The following is a 17,356-nucleotide window of genomic DNA, read 5'->3' as shown; positions in this document are numbered from 1 at the left end:
CCCACTTGAAGACAACTGGCCCTAATGGGAAGTGGTTCCTGTCACATCCCACATGGCATGCACATGCTATGCATTTGATTTTCAATATGTCTGATTTGAGCACATACACTCCTTCCTGCTTGATTTGAGAATTACTTATACTCAAGGCATAATCTGATTGGTAAGAATTTTAGACTTCAAAAAATTTTGGCTGATTTAGATTTTTTTTTTTTTTTTTTACCTGGGAATGGTTTGATTATAAAGTGTCCTGGGGGTTATGATCTTCCAAGGACAGCTGTGCCTTTGTCCCTTCTTTCTCCAAAGAAGTAATTTCTGAGCCTACTCTAAAAGCAGGAGTTCCCAGGGTTTCTGGTTTCTGTGCATTAGATGAAATAGCCACCTCTGCCAATTCTCACAGCCTGGCCTCATGAACCAGACTAGTGTAGGAGATGAACCTCCCCTATCAGCCCAGCGAGATTCTGGGTACTTCTTGAACCTTTGTGCTCATCCAAACCACTATCTTTGTTTCTAGTATTCTCTGGGAAACTAAAGTATGCCAAACCCTGTTAGTCCCTGTGACAGGTAGGATAGAAACTAGTCTTTCTAGCGGAAGCTAGAAAAGTGGGGAACGCTAGATGCGTGGTCCAATTCCTTCTCTCCTCAGTGAGCAGCTGGGAGAATGAATCCCCTACTCACTGTTCGCTGAGTTGGGTAGAGGCCCTGAGGGAAATGGCTGCACTCTCATTCAGACCACACTCTTTAAAACTGTTGCTTTACTGTCTGTCATCCTCAAAGGCCTAATGAAAGCTGAGGGCTGTTGGATCTCAGAGACAGGCAGGTTAGCTGGAGACTAGGTTCTGTCTCTGGAGCAAGCCAGGGGGAGAAGCAGCTGCAGAAAGTGGCCACTGGCTTATTCAGACTCCTAGGAGAGTAGTGACTTCCTGTCTGTCAGCTCCCAGATGCAGGCTAGTTAAAAGCCAGACTGTCAAGTTAGCAGCTAGTCAAGTTGAGACTTTAGATGTATGGTCTAATCCCTTCTACAGAGAAACTGAGAGCTGGCCATTTTTGCCTGTTGACCCAGGGGAAAGAGCTGAGGAAAGATTTTGCATGCTGCTTTAATGCCCGTCTCTGATTTTAGTCTATGATGGGCGTCTCAGCTCCTCGAAACAGGCAAGTTAGGAGCCAATCCTTTGGTTGTCAACCCTATAAGTTGAGGCCCTAGATGTGTGGTGTAAGCCCTTTGCTCTTCTGGGAAAAGCTGGTGTTAGGGGTTCTCACCTGATTGTAAGGTGCTATGTGGGGTGGAGTTTATGGTGAGAGTGTCTCAGGTTTTCCCACCTATTTTGATGTGGCTATTTTCTCAGTTGCCTTGTATTGTAGGAGTGTCTCAGCTAGTTTCTGGATCTTTCAGAGGGAATTGATCTGCGTGTAGCTGTTTATTCAGGGTGTCTGTGGGATGAGGGGGGAGAATCAGAGGTCTCCTATTCTGCCATTTTCCTGGTGTCCCATTTCTAGTTTTTAGCTGTTACAAATAAAACTTCTCTAACATTCATGTACAGGTGTTTGTATGAATATAAGATTTCATTTTCCTGGGGTAAGTGCCTAAGAACACAACAGCTGGGTTGTATGGTAATCGCACATTTAGTTTTATAAGAATCTGACAAACTGTTTTCCAGAGTGATTATACCATTTTACATTCCAATTAGCAATGCATGAGTGACCCAGTGTCTTTGCATTTTCATGAGCCTTTAGCATTACTATTTTCGTTTCACTACAATTAGAAATTAAGTATCCATTTTTTGAAAAAATCAGAGAATGTACTACTTTTTATGAAACACCATCACTCAAACCTCCCAAACTATCCTTTTCTTCTTTAATTGAAAATTTTATTGGAATAACTATAGATTCACATGCAGTTATAAGAAATAGGAAGATTTGTGTACACTGCTCATTTTCCTGCAATGATAACATTTTGCAAAATTATAGTTTAATATCACAACTGGGGTATTGACTAATACAATCCACTAATCTTTTTCAGATTTCTCTAATATTATTTATACTCGTGTGTGTGTGTGTGTGTGTGTGTGTGTGTGTGTGTGTGTTTACCTCTTGTACAATTTTATCACATTGTCTTGGTTCATGTATCTACCAGCATAATCCAGATACTGGACATGTCCAACACCACAAACATCCCTCCGGTTGCCTTTTAAAAGCTACGCTTACTTTATTCTCCCACCCCTAAGCAATGTCTTCGGTTTCTTTTCTTTTTTCTTTTCTTTTCTTTTCTTTTCTTTTCTTTTCTTTTCTTTTCTTTTCAAGTAAGTTCTGTGCTTAATGTGGGGCTTGAACTCACTACCTGGAGATCAAGAGCCACATGCTCTACCAACTGAGCTAGCCAGTCATCCCACATCCTCAGTTTCTAAAATGTTCTCATTTCAAAACTGTTCTACAAATGGAGTCATATGATATGGAAACTTTTGAATCTTTTTATAAATTCTGCACAATTCCCTTGAGATTCATCTAAACTATTGCACATGCCAATATTGCATTCCTTTTTATTGTTGAATAGTAGGCAATGGTGTGGATGGTATGATATGTTTATTCACCTGTTAAAGGACATATCAGCTGATTTCAGTTTTTGGCTTTTACCCGTAAAGCTGCCATGACCCCTGGGGCTAATAATACATTATACATCAATAAAAAATATTTTGAAAAGCTGCCATGAACATTCATGTACAGGTTTTTGTGTGAACACAGGTTTTCATTTCTTGAGATAAGCTCCCATATGTGCAATTGCTGGGTTGTGTGGTAGTTGTTTGTTTTTATAAGAAACAGTCAAATAATTTTTGAGAGTGCTTGCACCGATTTATATTCCCACTAGCAGTGTATAGGTGGACCAGTTTCTCTGCATCCTCAAAAATATTTGGTCTTATCACTATGTTTTCAACCATTCTGTTAAGTGTGTACTAACATTTCGTTGTTGTTTTAATTTGCATGTCCCTGATGACTAATGATGTTGAATGTCTTTCACTTGCTCTAATGGCATTTGTATATCTTTTAGGTGAAATGTCTGTTTATGTCCTTTGCCCATATTCCTATTGGGTTACTATTAATATTAATATTTTTACTGTTGAGTTTTAAGAGGTCTTTACATATTCCAGATATAAGTCTCTTGTCAAAAATGTGGATTGCAAATATTTTTCCCCAGTCTGTAGCTTCTCTTTTTATCCTCTTTTCATATACTTTCAGAGAACAAAAGTTTTTAAAATCTTGATGTGGTCTGATTTCCAATTTTTCCTTTTATGGATCATATTTTTGGTGTCAAGTGTAAGAAGTCTTTGCCTAGCCCTAGATCCTGCAGATTTCCTATTTTTTTTTTCTAAAATTGTTAATAGTTTTGTGTTTTATGTTTGTCTGGGATCCATTTTGAGTTAGTTTTGTTGTTTGTTTTATTTTAAGTTGTCAGACTTAGATTGAGTTTTTCTTTTGTTCTCCTTCTCTCCCTCTCTCTCTTGTTTTTATTTTTGCATGTAGATGTCCAATTGTTCTAGCACCATTCCTTTGGAGTTACTGCAAGTAGTAATGTATTTTTAATTTAAGTTTCCAGAGGTTTATAGTTAGTAGATAAAAACGTGATTTTTTGGGTGTTGATTTTGTAACCTTTGACCTAACTGAAATCACTTATTAATTTAGGACTACTTTTGTAGTTTATTTGGGGTTTTCTAAATTTTTATATCATCTGCCAATAGGGATGGTTTTATATCTTCCTTTCTAATCTGCATGCATTTCATTTCTTTTTCTTGCCTTATTGCAGAGGCTAAACTTCCAGAGTTGTCTTTTTCTTTATCTTAGAGGGGAAACATTCAGTCTTTTGGCATTAAGTATGATGTTGCCTCTAAAAAGACTTACCTCTAGGGTGCCTAGGTGGCTCAGTGGGTTAAGCCTCTGCCTTCAGCTCAGGTCATGATCCCAGGGTCCTGAGATCAAGTCCAACATCGGGCTGTCTGCTCAGCAGGGAACCTGCATCCCCCTCTCTCTCTGTCTGCCTCTCTGCCTACTTGTGATATCTCTGTCAAATAAATAAATAAAATCTTTAAAAAAAAGAAAAAAAAAGAAAAAAAAGAAGACTTACCTCTAAGTCTTTTGTAGATACTCCTTATCAAGTTGAGGTAGTTCCCCTCTACTCCTAGCTTGTTGAGAGCTTATTTTTATTTTTTGTCATGGATGGGTAGGGAAGATAAAATCCCTGCTCAACCACTAGAAGAAGGTATGGCTTTTCTGTTGGTGTTTGTCTGGAGTAGTGTTGGTATTGACAAAAATTGTGTTATTAGGTCATCTCCTAGTTTTTTTGGTTAGGGGAACAGGCTCCCCTCCCCTCTTCTGGGGCTATTTTTAAAAATTTGGTGGCTCTGAGTTGGAGCCTCTTAAAGCACCCTTTCTAGGATTTATGAAGGCCAATAAGGGCCTGATGGTTTGATATGCAAATTCTACCAAACATTTATTTTTTTATTTTATTTTTTAAAAGATTTTATCTTTTTATTTGACAGAGAGATCACAAGTAGGCAGAGCAGCAGGCAGAGAGAGAGGGGGAAGCAGGCTCCCCACTGAGCAGAGAGCCTGATGCAGGGTTCAATCCCAGGACCCTGAGATCATGACCTAAGCTGATGGCAGAGGCTTAACCCAGTGGGCCACCCAGGCATCCCTCTACCAAACATTTAAAGAATTAATACCTATTCTTCTCAAAGTATTGAAAAAAAAGAAGGAAAACATCCAAATTCATTCCATGAGGCCAAAATTACCCTGATGCCAAAACCAGACAAAGTCTCCATTAAAAAAGAGAACTATAGGCCAATATCCTCTATGAACATAGATGTAAAAATACTATGTAAGCTAACTGAACATAATAAAAAAATTCTTAATAAAATACTGCAAACCAAATCCAATAGTAGTTTAAAAGAAGAATTCACCATGATGAAGTGGCAATTATTGCAGGGGTGGTTCAATATTTAAAAATCAATCAGTGTGGGGTGCCTGGGTGGCTCAGTGGGTTAGAGCCTCTGCCTTTGGCTCAGGTCATGGCCCCAGGGTCCTGGAATCAAGCGCCACTCAGGCTCTCTTCTCAGTATGGAGCCTGCTTCCCCTTCTCTCTCTCTGCCTGCCTCTCTGCCTACTTGTGATCTATCTGTCACATAAATAAATAAAATCTTTAAAATAAACCAATCAATGTGATACACCAAATTAATAAAAGAAAGGATAAGAATTATACGATCCTCTGAATAGATGCAGAAAAAGCATTTGACAACGTACGACATCCATTTATAATAAAAACTCTCAAGGTGTTGATTTAGAGGGGAATATACATCAACATTTTAAAGGCCATATATAAAAAACCAACAGCTAGTATCATCCTCAGTGAAGAAAAAATGACAGATTTTCCTCTATGGTCAGGAATTCGACAAGCATGTCCACTCTCATTACTGTTACTTAACATAGTACTAGAAGTCCTCAGCAATCAGACAACAAAAAGAAATAAAAGGCATCCATATTGACAAGAAAGTAAAACTGTCACTATTTGCAAGTGACAGGATATTCTATATAGAAAACCCAGAAGACCCCACCCCCAAAACTGCTAGAATGGATACACAATTTCAGTTAAGTCACAGAATGCAAAAGTCAATATCAAAAAATCTGTGGCATTTCTAGACACCAATAATAAGCGGCAAAAGAGATATCAAGGAACCAATCCCATTTACAGCTTTGCCAAAACCAATAAGATATCTAGGAATAATCCTAACCAAAGAAGTGAAAGACTTGTACTCTGAAAACTACAAAACACTGATGAAAGAAATTGAAGAAGATACAAAGAAATGGAAAGACATTCCATGCTCGTGAATCAGAAGAACAAATGTTCTTAAAATGTCTATATTACCCAAAGAAATCTACACATTAAATGCAATCCCTATCAAAATACCAACAGCATTTTTCACAGAGCTAGAACAAATAATCCTAAAATTTGTATGGAAACACAAAAGACCCTAAATGGCCAAAGCAATCATGAAAATGCAAAGCAAAGCTGGAGCCATCAGAATTCTGAACTTTGAGTCCTATTACAAAGCTGTAGTGATTAAAACAGTGTGGTACTGGCACAAAAGTAAAGACCTAGATGAAGGGAACAGAATAGAAAACCCAGAAATGAACCCACAGCTATATGGTCAATTAATCTTCAACAAAGCAGGAAAGAATATCCAAAGGGAAAAGACAGTCCCTTCAACAAATGGTGTTGGGAAGATTGGGAAGCAACATGAAAAGAATGCAACTGGACCACTTTATTTCACCAGACACAAAAATAAATTCAAAAGGGTTGAAAAACCTGAGTATGAGACAAGAAAGCAACACAATCCCAGGAGAGCATAGACATTACCCTCTTAGACATTGACCATAGCAATTTCTTTCTAGATATGTCTCTGTGGCAAGGGAACAAAAGCAAAAATAAACAATTACAACCACAGGGGGAAAAAAAAAAAAGGAAGAATTCCTAGGTGTTGGCGAACCTTGAAGGCACTATCCAAGAAAGAGAAACTATAGGCCAAGGGTAATTTGAAGCATATCTTGGTGCCAGCTCACCACTGCTTATAGTAGATGCAGTGAAGAGTTACTTCAGCCCATTTCTTTGAGTGTCCACTTTGTAAGCCTTTCCATCAAACCACATGGAGTCCCTCTCCTCCCACCTTCTCACCATGAACTTGGCATTGCGACTCACTCAGGTGTGACAGGTATTTCTGCTCCATAAAGCTAGCACTGAATAAAATTAAAACTCCATGCAAATGAGCCTTTATCTGAGCATTAAAATGTGTAGTCTCACATTGCTGTAGCTTCTGTAACTCATCTACCATAATTCTTTATTTTCCCTTGCTTCAACTGAGAATATGACCATGAGGTCCAGGTTTGTCCTGGACTGAAAGCACAGTGGTAGAAGGACAAATGTTATAAAAATGATTTAGTCTATTTGTGGGAAGGTAGGACCCATATAAATACTTGTGAAATTTTCTGTAATATTTGTGTTGACCTTGATGTAACATCAATTCTGATGAGGGCAGATTCAGGGAAAAACAAATTTCCAGCTACCATGTGCCTCAGGGTTGCCTACAAATACACTTAGGAGTTTAGTCCCCTTCTCTGGATTTGAGTGGAAGCCAGACCACAGAATAGTGGCTCACTCCTGCCACAGAAGCCCAGCAGAGATATCGAGGAGAAGGAGAAACTTTTCAAGCCAGTGGTTGCTAAGGACACAGCTTCTCCACATGTCTTACTTTTCTGCATCTAGAAAAAATCTGGGGATCCACTTCCCAGGTTCATTTAAAAAGAGAGGTGCCTTCCTGGTTAGTGATATTACAGAAACCACCTATCATTCCTGTTTACTCCATTCAGAAGAAAAACATTTGTGCTTTTCTTTTTCAAAGAGATTTGGGATCACAAAGAAAACATGCTTCATGTACAAGTATGCAATGAAAGAATTATAACCCTGGTGGAGGCATGAAGAATGATTGACCAAGAAAGGTGGACTTCCTCAATATTTCCCCCAGGGCCTCATGAAAGCCAAGATCTAATCCAGCTCTTTCAAATGTGAATATTTATTCTTTCAACAACTATGCTCTGGTGTCAGTGCATACATCACATAGAGAAAATTGTAGTCTGGACTTTTACCTCAAATCATTAGCAACATTCCAGTTGGGATTTTAGAAACCCTTTGGAAATTGTCATATAATTTCCATGAAAAATCTTAGCAGAGAACAGTGTGGACCTCTGGGAGTCAATGTCACCACAGACAATGGGAGATAAATATAAGGATTGTACCAATAACTTGTTCTCAACAGTGACCAATTAGCTGCCCCCAGGAGACCAGCTGTACTTTTACTTTCTGACCCTGTCTCTTTATCATCACAAAAATTTGGAGGCCTGCATTCTCTGCTCCCTGGTTGCATCCATTATGTTTGGTGACCAAAGAGTCTTCTGGGAAAAATATCACAGAGCCTCAGACTTATGTATCAGCAGCGTCTCATTGTTGATGCAGCAGAACAAGAATGCTTCTCCATGTGGAAAGGTGAGGATGTGACAGAGGAGCATGGTGCAGTGCAAGGTGTCTTGGAGCAGGTGGGCCCATGATATGGAGCACTGCAGCAGGACCCTTGTCTCAGCAGCACTTAGGGCTGCACATGAATGAAGCTCCCCGTTCTCCTTAACTGGTGTACAAAGGTGGACAGCAATGTTGCATGGTAGGTGGGCTTCTACCCACTGGGCGAAGCTGAGCGAGATGACTCATCAGAACCTTATGTTGTCTGAGAGTCTGGCTGTAGCTCAGGACTGGGGACAGTGAAATGTGTTTGCTTAAATCTTTCTTCTCCTTTCTGGGGTTTCAGTGGTCCAGGCTGCCACATAGCCTTGCTGTGCTATGAAACATTTAGTGCTATGGAAACAGTACTTCGTCATTCAGAGCACTGGCAGCATGAGAAGCATATTGGCTCCTCTCTGGGACAACAGGCTGTGACAAGTTAGTTTCCTTCTCCTCTCCTTTCCCCTCAGCTTAGAGCTAGCTCTTGATTTCTTAGAAGACAACAGCTGCAAGAGGAGGAAGTACTGCCCCCAATGAGGTGATGCCTGGTGTGTGCCTGGCCTTGGTGTCCTGATGAGTTGGTGGACTTACTGGTGTCAAGAGAAACAGGAGACGCTTCTTCAGGCTGTGCCACTCAGGGGTGAGGAGTTTGGTTTCATGAGCAGCCCTACAGAGGACCGGGCCCAGGGTGGGTTAGTGAGAGAGACACATCCCACATAGCTGACCTTTAACCTAGCATTGAGATGCTACAATCAAACAGCATCATGAGAGAAGTTACTCACTGAGAGGACTGATGTAAGAGTGAGTGCATGAGCGCCCTTAACTGGGTTAGTCTTATGAACTGTTGTCATTCCCACCTCTCTCACAAGACAGCATGAATACTGGAAGGGGTGCAGGGATGGTAAATCCTAACTTTAAAATTATGTCATGTTTTTAGGCAGCCCCTAATGTCCTCTCGTCTCCAGTCTCTTCCATAAAATGCTTGTGCTAAACTAGGTCCTCTCTAAGCCTCATGTCATTCTAGAGACCAATAACTCATCAGTGATACTAAGTATGGATAGAAAGAATTGAGATAAATAAGACTAATCTTCACTTAAGGTTGAGAAATCATCAACGATAAATTTCATTCTATTTAAAATATTTTATCACTGTATTGTAAACAGCAGGGGCTCTGGATTTGGGCTAAGATCCCAGCTATGTGACCTAAAATTTCCGGAGCTCTCTAAGGCTCAGTTTCTGCTCCCGCAGAAAAGGGGCTGTGATTACTGTGATGAGTAATAGAAATAATGAATATCAATGACTAGCATGGTACCAAGCTTAAGTCCTCAATACAAAATGATGATGACAACTTGTACTATAGAATGTGTTGCATTATTAACAGGATTATTCAAAAGAAATATTACTAGCGTTACTATTATGCTTACTTAGAAATTGATAGTATTATTAAAAACCAGAAATGTTGTATAACTATGAAAATATCAATAACCCTGCCTACTGATGATACCCTATATAAGCATTACATTAATAATCATAACATTACAATTGGACTTTGAGGAACACGTAGGAAACACTGGCATCATATGCCAAGTGAGTTACATGCTTTATCTTATTCTAACAAGAACATGAACAGGTAGATCCCATCATCTTTATTCTCCAGAGGGTGAAAGTGAAGTTCACAAAGGCAACTAACTTTCCAAAGAAACCCCATCTCTCAGGAGTTAAAATGCAGTACTGACCTGGTATTGAACTCAGGTCCTACTACTCAAGAACCAACTAACTTTACAACTAAACCACTTTACTCTCAGCCTAGCCACCCTTTTGAATAATCAAATAACTTAGTCATGCTCCTCTAAAACTTTTGTGCATGCTGATTTTAGGTTAAGACCAGTAGTGATTCTGTTGTAGAATGAGTTTAGAAATGGGAATTGGGACAACTGTCCAAAAATTCACCTTGGAGGGGTTTCCTGCCATCTAACACCTGGGAAAGTTCCTCTTCCTGGTGCACCTGTTGGTGTACCTGGCGTCCATTGCAGGCAATGTGGTCGTAGTCACCATCACCTGTGTTGACTCCTGGCACCACACACCTATGTACTTGCTCCCCAGCACTTTCTCCTTCTTGGAGTGTGGTGTCATAAGTGCTGTTATTCCTAAGTTGCTGGTCATCTTTTTGTCAGGCAGGCAAGCCATTTCCTTTCCTGTCTGTTTCATACAAGCCTTTGTCTTTTTATTTCTTGGAGCAACAGGTTTCCTCATCATAGCAGTGATGTCTCTAGATCGGTATGTGGCCATTTGCAAGCTTCTGCATTACCCGACCATCATGAACCTGAAGACTTGCTTCCTCCTGGTCACTGCCTGCTTTGTTTTAGCCTTACCTCTCATCACTGGTCTGTTAGTAAATGTTTCCCAGTTATCCTTCTGTGGCCCCCACATCATTCCCCCACTTTTTCTGTGCCATTGGCTCCATGATTAGTCTCTCCTGTTCTGACACAGGTCTGTTGAAATGTGGACTTTTGTCCTTGCTTTCTTTATCCTTTTGACATCCCTTATCATAACCATCATTGCATACAGCAACACAGTAATCACGATTCTTCGACTCCTATCAGCCAGGAAGAAACAGAGAGCTTTCTCCACCTGCTCCTCTTACCTCGTAGTCCTCTCTCTGATGTAGGACAGCTGTGTGTTTATGTAAGTGAAACCAAAGCAAGCGAACAGGCTGGACTCCAACAGGGAGGCTGCCCTTGTAAACACAGTGGTGACCCTGTTGCTCAACCCTGTCATCTATACTCTGCTGAACAAGCAGGTCCACCAGGCTCTGAGGGAGACAGTGTGCAGAATGAAAATATCAAGGTAAAAAAATCACATGACCCTGTAGCGGAAGGCTTCAGAGAACCCTGTATCCTCATTCTGGCCAGTGTAGCAGTCCACGGAGTTGTAGTGCAGGGTCTCTGGAAGACCTCACTGAACTCTGCACATTCCTGCCAAAATTGAAATCTGTTTTTTCAAGGCTACATTTTACCTTGAAGTGCATAAGTATCATCTCCCCAAATATTCTACATATTGATGACAACTGATTAATTGAAAAATCCTTTAGCGAATATAAATTTTTCCCTCTGATATAAACCATATGCTAGAAATTTCCAAAATTTAGTAACTTATATAATTTTTTCACTTCTCTCTACCTATGAACATGGCTAACAGAATTAATAAATATTTCCCAAAAGGCATTTAGATATCTAAAGGATAGAAAGTTGTATATTAGGTTCTGGAATGTATCAAGTAATGGAAATAGTACCAGTGCTTGTGTTCACATCCCTCCATGCCTACACCAAGAAATTAATGGTCATAGTACTCTTCACCTTCAAATATATATGATTTTCATGGGGTGTGCTCATAAACGCTGATTTTGGCCCTAGCTTGGCTACATATGTATGCATCTATCCCTTGCTGGAGAATAACAGAATTATTCTTAGCCTTAGAGCATTCTCTAAGGAGAAGGAATAACCACAGCAGCCCATGTCTGAGCAATGCTCCTATTTCTTAATTTTTTTTCTAGCTCCAGTCCCTCAGATACATAATGCATACTTACGATTGGTTCCTATCCTAAAGCTATTACCACAGACGCTTGTGTATATCAGTGGAAGGGAGCACTTATGTATATTTCTATAATTTCTGACAGAACTTTGAGTTGGAAGAATCTAAGTTATTTGCTTATCTTCTTCACTTTACTAGGGAAAATAAAACATCTTTCCTGGTTGACTTGTGTTGTTAGGGTTATTTTCTGTTTGATAACATATTTGAAAACCAACATTTCTATAATCTCAATCCTTAAACTTTGTATACTTTGTGCACCTATTTTTTAGCTAGAATGTGTCTTTTTTGTTTTTTGTTTTTTTTTTTTCCCCTCTGAAAGAACTTCTCTAAAAGGATTGACAACATAAGAAACAATAGGCACTGGCAAGGATGTGGAAAAAGGGAAACACTCTTATGCTGTTGGTGGGAATGCAAATTGGTGCAACCACTCTGCTGAACAGTTTATGGGTTCCTAAAAAATTAAAAATAGAACTACTCCTACATATAGCTGTCCAGTTTTCCCAGAACCATTTATTGAAGAGACTGTCTTTTTTCCACTGTATATTTTTTCCTGTTTTGTGAAGATTATTTGACCATAGAGTTAAGGGTCCATATCTATCTGGGCTCTCTACTCTGTTCCACTGGTCTATGTGTCTGTTTCTATGCCAGTACCATGCTGTCTTGGTGATCACAGCTTTGTAGTAAATGAAATCAGGTAACATGATGCCCCCAGTTTTATTTTTGTTTTTCAACATTTCCTTAGTGATTTGGGGTCTCTTCTGATTCCATACAAATTTGATTCCATACAATTCTTCTTATTCCATACAATTTTTTGGATTATTTGCTCCAGCTCTTTGAAAAATACCGGTGGAATTTTGATCAGAATGGCATTAAAAATATAGATTGCTCTAGGCAGTATAGACACTTTAACAATGTTTATTCTTCCGATCCAAGAGCATGGAATGGTCTTCCATCTTTTTGTGTCTTCTTCAATTACTTTCATGAATGTTCTGTAGTTCCTTGAGTACAGTTCCTTTATCTCTTTGGTTAGGTTTATTCCCAGATATCTTATGGTTCTTGGTGCTATAGTAAATGGAATCGATTCTCTAATTTCCTTTTCTGTATTTTCATTGTTAATGTATAAGAAAGCCATTGATTTCTGTACATTGACTTTGTATCCTGCCATGTTGCTGAATTGCTGTATGAGTTCTAGTAGTTTGGGGGTGGAGTCTTTTGGGTTTTCCAGATAAAGAATCATGTCATCTGCAAAGAGAGAGAGTTTGACTTCTTCATTGCCAATTTGAATACCTTTTATTTCTCTTTGTTGTCTGACTGCTGTTGCTAGGACTTCTAATACTATGTTGAACAAGAGTGGTGAGAGTGGGCATCCTTGTCGTGTTCCTGATCTCAACGGGAAGGCTGTGAGCTTTTTCCCATTGAGGATGATATTTGCTGTGGGTCTTTCATAGATAGATTTTATGAAGTTCAGGAATGTTCCCTCTATCCCTATACTTTGAAGCATTTTAATCAGGAATGGATGCTGGATTTTGTCAAATGCTTTTTCTGCAACAATTGAGAGGACCACGTGGTTCTTCTCTCTCCTCATATTAATTTGTTCTATCACATTGATCGGTTTGTGAATGTTGAACCATCCTTGTAGCCCAGGAATGAATCCCACCTGGTCATGGTGGATAATCTTTTTAATGTGCTGTTGGATCCTGTTTGCTAGGATCTTGTTGAGAATCTTAGCATCCATATTCATCAGCGATATTGGTCTGAAATTCTCCTTTTTGGTAGGGTCTTTGCCTGGTTTGGGGATCAGGGTAATGCTGGCTTCATAGAAAGAGTCTGGAAGTTTTCCTTCTGCTTCAATTTTTTGAAACAGCTTCAGGAGAATAGGTGTTATTTCTTCTTTGAAAGTTTGGTAGAATTTCCCAGGGAATCCATCAGGTCCTGGGCTCTTGCTTTTTGGGAGGTTTTTGATCACTGCTTCAATCTCATTACTAGATATCGGTCTATTCACTGTACACAAAGATAAACTCAAAATGGATAAAAGACCTCAACGTGAGACAGGAATCCATCAGAATCCTAGAGGAGAACATAGGCAGTAACCTCTTCGATATCAGCCACAGCAACTTCTTTCAAGATATGTCTCCAAAGGCAAAGGAAACAAAAGCGAAAATGAACTTTTGGAACTTCATCAAAATCAAAAGTTTCTGCACAGCAAAGGAAATAGTCAACAAAACAAAGAGGCAACCCACGGAATGGGAGAAGATATTTGCAAATGACAGTACAGACAAAAGGTTGATATCCAGGATCTATAAGGAACTCCTGAAACTCAACACACATAAAACAGACAATCATATAAAAAAATGGGCAGAAGATATGAACAGATACTTCTCCAATGAAGACATACAAATGGCTATCAGACACATGAAAAAATGTTCATCATCACTAGCCATCAGGGAGATTCAAATTAAAACCACATTGAGATACCACCTTACACCAGTTAGAATGGCCAAAATTAGCAAGACAGGAAACAACATGTGTTGGAGAGGATGTGGAGAAAGGGGAACCCTCTTGCATTGTTGGTGGGAATGCAAGTTGGTGCAGCCACTTTGGAGAACACTGTGGAGATTTCTCAAGTAATTAAAAATAGAGCTTCCCTATGGCCCTGCAATGGCACTACTGGGTATTTACCCCAAAGATACAGATGTAGTGAAAAGAAGGGCCATCTGTACCCCAATGTTTATAGCAGCAATGGCCACAGTCGCCAAACTGGAAAGAACCAAGATGCCCTTCAACGCACGAATGGATAAGGAAGATGTGGTCCATATACACGTATGATGCCTCCATCAGAAAGGATGAATACTCAACTTTTGTAGCAACATGGACTGGACTGGAAGAGATTATGCTGAGTGAAATAAGTCAAGCAGAGAGAGTCAATTACCATATGGATTCACTTATTTGTGGAGCATAGCAAATAGCATGGAGGACAAGGCGAGTTAGGAGAAGGGATTTGAGGGAAATTAGAAGGGGAGGTGAACTATGAGAGACTATGGACTCTGAAAAACAATCTGAGGGTTTTGAAGGGGGGGGGTGGGAGGTTGGGGGAACCAGGTGGTAGATATTGGAGAGGGCACGGATAGCATGGAGCACTGGGTGTGGTGCAAAAACAATGAATACTGTTACGCTGAAAATAAATTTAAAAAAATTTAAAAAAAAGAATCTATAATAACATTGTTTCATTTCTTTCCAGATGGCCTTTGTGTCACTGTCATCCTTTCCTTCTGATTATATTATAAACCCCACAATACTGTTATGATTTTTCTTTAGGTAACTTATTATCTTTTAAATAGTTTTAATGATAAATAAAATATTGCATCTTTTCTAGAATTATCATTTCTGGTGTTCTTCATTCCTTTGAGTAAACCTAGATTTCCATCTGGTGTAATTTTCCTTTTCACTGAAGATTTCATTTAACTTTTCTTATATAGGCTTGCCGGTGATGAATTCCTTTTATATTTCTGAAATATTTTTCACCTTTTCTTTTGAAAGATTTTTTTTCCTGGATGTAAGATTCTACACTGACATTCCCTCCCCTCTTTTCTGTTCTTTAAATATGTTTCTTAACAGTCTTCTTTCTTGCATTGATTCTATAGAAGGTCTTCTGTATTTCTTGTCTTTTCTCTCTGCACTTAATGTGTCTTTTTTACTCTGTTTTTAGAGATTTTCTGCCATTGGTTTTAAGCATGTGTCTTGGTGTGATTTTATCAGTTTTTATTGTGCTTGGAGTATATTGAATTTATTACATCTGTGAGTTTATATTTTTTAAATTAAATTTGGAAAAAATTAGCCTTTTTTCATTTAGATATTTCTTACATTCTACCCCACTCCTTATCTCCTTATGGGGTTTAATCACACATGTATTAGGCTATTTGAAGTGGATTTATGGCTCACTGATGCACTATTCTTATGGTTTTTGTTTTCTTCTGTGTTTGACTTGGGTAGGTTGTATTGCTAGTTTCTCAAATTCACCAATTTTCTTTTTGCAATGTCTAATTTACTGTTAATTCCATTAAGTGTATTATTAATTGAAGACATTGCAGTTTACATCTCAGAAATTGTATTTGAATCTTTTAAATCTTCTATGTTCTCATTTATTATGTTTTTCTGTAGTTTTCTGAAGATTTAGAATATAGTTATAGTATCTGTCTTAATGATCTTGTCTACTAATTTTATCATTTTTGTCATTTCTGAGTTTTGATTCATTTTTCTCACCACAAAATATGAGTATATTTTCCCTCTTCTCTGCATGTCTTGTATACAAATTATGCCTAGCATGAGAATCATTTTAAGATTCTATAGGTATCTTAAAGAAAATAATAATGTTCAACAATTTTTAGGGAAAATGAGCTGTTCTTGGTCATTCTACTGGTTTCTCACAGAACTTTAACAGAGAACAGGAGTAAACAAAGACTGAGGATAAAGATGTGGAAAGATTGGGATGAGAAGGAACGAGGTGAAGGAAGTCTGATAGGATGGTGTTTCCCTTTTCAAGAAGGTATGAGGCAAGGCTGGTAGGTATGAGAAAAAGGCAGAAAAGGAAAGACTTGAAGAGTATGAAATACACTCAGGGCTATAGCTGGGAAATATGGAATCAACAAAAAATTAATAAGTAAATTAAAAAAAAAAGATTTTATTTATTTGATAGAAAGAGACACATCAAGAGAGGGAGCACAAGTAGAAGGAGTGGGAGAGGGAAAAGCAGCCTACCGCTGAGGAGGACGCCCAATGCAAGGCTCTATCCCAGCACCCTGGAATCATAACCTGAGCCAAAGGCAGATGCTTAATGACTGAGCCACCCAGGTGCCCCAATAATTAGATAGTTTTAACAGTTGGTCCTAGCTGAGGTTAGGGCATAGGCCCTGGGAAGAGGGGACTATGGTATTGCCTAGGTAGGACTCCCCATGGCATTCTGTAGATCCCTAAGTTTGCACAAGTTTCCAAACATCTCCTCGTTGGAAGGCCGTCCCTTTCTGCTCTGTCTCACAGCACAGGCCCTACTGTCTTTCAGTCAGTCATTCTTTAGCTCTGCCTGGTACCGTTGTCTGTCAAATGGCAGCTTTGGGGGGTTACACATAATTTTTCTGAGTCCCACCACTATGGGATTCTTGATACTATAGAAGAATGTTAGAACTCTTAAATTCATTTTCTCACTTTCTCCTTTGAACTTTCAGTGCACATCATTTGCCTCTCTCTTCCTTTTACCTTCTCTTTAACTTTCTTTTCCTTCCTGTGTAACTATATGATCATTTTCCTTTCCTTTTTTGAGTCTCTGTTTAAAAGAGTAGAATAAATTTCACTCTGACTTACCAGTATTTTTTTTTAATTTCTTTTCAGCATAACAGTATTCATTGTTTTTGCACCACACCCCAGTGCTCCATGCAATTCATGCCCTCCTTAATACCCACCACCTGGCTCCCCCCAACCTCCCACCCCCCGGCCCCTTCAAAACCCTCAAGTTGTTTTTCCAAGTCCATAGTCTCTCATGGTTCACTTCCCCATTGTAAATTCTCCTATCTTTAGTTTTTTCTTGTGTATCTATAGAAATAGTTATTTTTTTCCCAAAGATTTACTCTCCCTTTTTCCTATATGACTTCCCAGCTTGACTACATTTCCCTTGTAGCTAAATAG

The 17,356-nt window shown here is 39.0% G+C and overlaps 1 pseudogene; it reads left to right on the top strand.

Moving 5' to 3' along the window:
• The first annotated feature begins 8,443 nt into the window (after window positions 1-8,443).
• LOC116879438 lies at window positions 8,444-10,940 on the top strand (annotated as a pseudogene).
• The last annotated feature ends 6,416 nt before the right edge of the window (window positions 10,941-17,356 follow it).

The sequence above is a fragment of the Lontra canadensis genome, unplaced genomic scaffold (genome assembly GCF_010015895.1).
Source record: "Lontra canadensis isolate GAN:19392208 unplaced genomic scaffold, GSC_riverotter_1.0 scaffold3, whole genome shotgun sequence".
NCBI classification, from domain to species: Eukaryota; Metazoa; Chordata; class Mammalia; order Carnivora; family Mustelidae; genus Lontra; species Lontra canadensis.
This window is presented reverse-complemented; position numbering and strand designations above follow the sequence as displayed.